Source organism: Micropterus dolomieu, linkage group LG23 (assembly GCF_021292245.1).
Source record: "Micropterus dolomieu isolate WLL.071019.BEF.003 ecotype Adirondacks linkage group LG23, ASM2129224v1, whole genome shotgun sequence".
Taxonomy (NCBI): Eukaryota; Metazoa; Chordata; class Actinopteri; order Centrarchiformes; family Centrarchidae; genus Micropterus; species Micropterus dolomieu.
In genome coordinates, this window is record NC_060172.1 from 22,927,676 (window position 1) to 22,929,055 (window position 1,380).

Consider the following 1,380-nt stretch of genomic DNA (forward strand, 5'->3'; position numbering starts at 1 on the left):
GAAGAAAGTTGTCAGCCATCCATGCCCTTATCTCCTCCAGGCAAACCTGAAGTGCAGATGGCAGAGCTGAGGGGAGTGTAGAGTCCATTTTTATGTATAGTTGTGTATCATCTGCGTAACAATGGAATGAAACTTTGTGTTTATGGATGATGTGACCGAGGGGTAGTAAGTAGATGGTAAAAAGGGTTGGACCAAGGACGGACCCTTGTGGCACTCCACAGCTGACTGTGTGGGGTGATGATTGGGACTGTCCTAGAGCCACATACTCCGTCCTGGCTGTGAGATAAGACTGGAACCAGCCTAGTGTGGTCCCAGAAAGTCCTACCATAAACTGGAGACGGTGAAGCAGGATGTTGTGATCCACAGTGTCAAAGGCGGCCGACAGGTCCAGTAGGAGGAGGAGAGATGGTAAGCCCTGGTCTGCAGTCATAAGTAGGTCATTTGTGACGCGGACCAGGGCTGTCTCCGTGCTGTGTGCTGCTCGAAAACCGGACTGAAATTTTTCATATATGTTATGGATGTGAAGGTGATTGTGGAGTTGGGCTGCAACAACTTTTTCCAGGACTTTTGACAAAAACGGCAGGTTTGAAATGGGTCTGTAATGAGCCAGGATGTCGGGGTCAAGTGACGGCTTTTTCAGATGGGGGCGGATAACTGCAGTTTTGAGAGCTGGAGGGACCTGACCGGATTTGAGTGACTGGTTGAGGATTGCTGTGATCAATGGACTGATGGCTGTAATATTGGATTTTAATAATGATGTGGGGAGAGGGTCCAGTGAGCATGTGGAGGATTTCATGCACCTTATGATCCTCTCCACCTCTGTCTGAGAAATGCCTGAGAAGAGAGAAAATGTCTTTAATGGGTTTGTGGGACTAATTTTGGAGGAGGGTGAAACTGTGGCAGAAAGGTTGGATCGGATTGAAGCTACCTTGTTGGTGAAAAAGTCCATGAACCTATTGCACTGGTCTGTACTGGTGTCAAAATGTGCATATGTGGGAGGTTTGAGAAGAGAGTTTATTGACGCAAACAGCTTTTGTCAACAAATCCCATGTGCAGAGTCAAACCAACTATGAATGTACGCTGCTATCTCTCATTCCTCTGTTGTTTTAGCAGTACAGTTTTTTACATCTTCAGCAGGAACCAGTGGGCTTGGAGCTGAGAGCCAGACAGGAAGTCAAAGAACTGTTTAGTGCATATGGTTTTACAGCATTTTAGGGTTTACAAATGATTTCTATCAAATGCTCTTACAGTGATATCTACTTAACATTCTACACTGTGTATGTGCATGTTTCTACTGTACTGACTTATTTCAAAATTAAATTTTTTTTAAATGAGACAAAAGAAAACTGTAGAAGTGTTGAAGGTCTGAGTAGCTCTCTG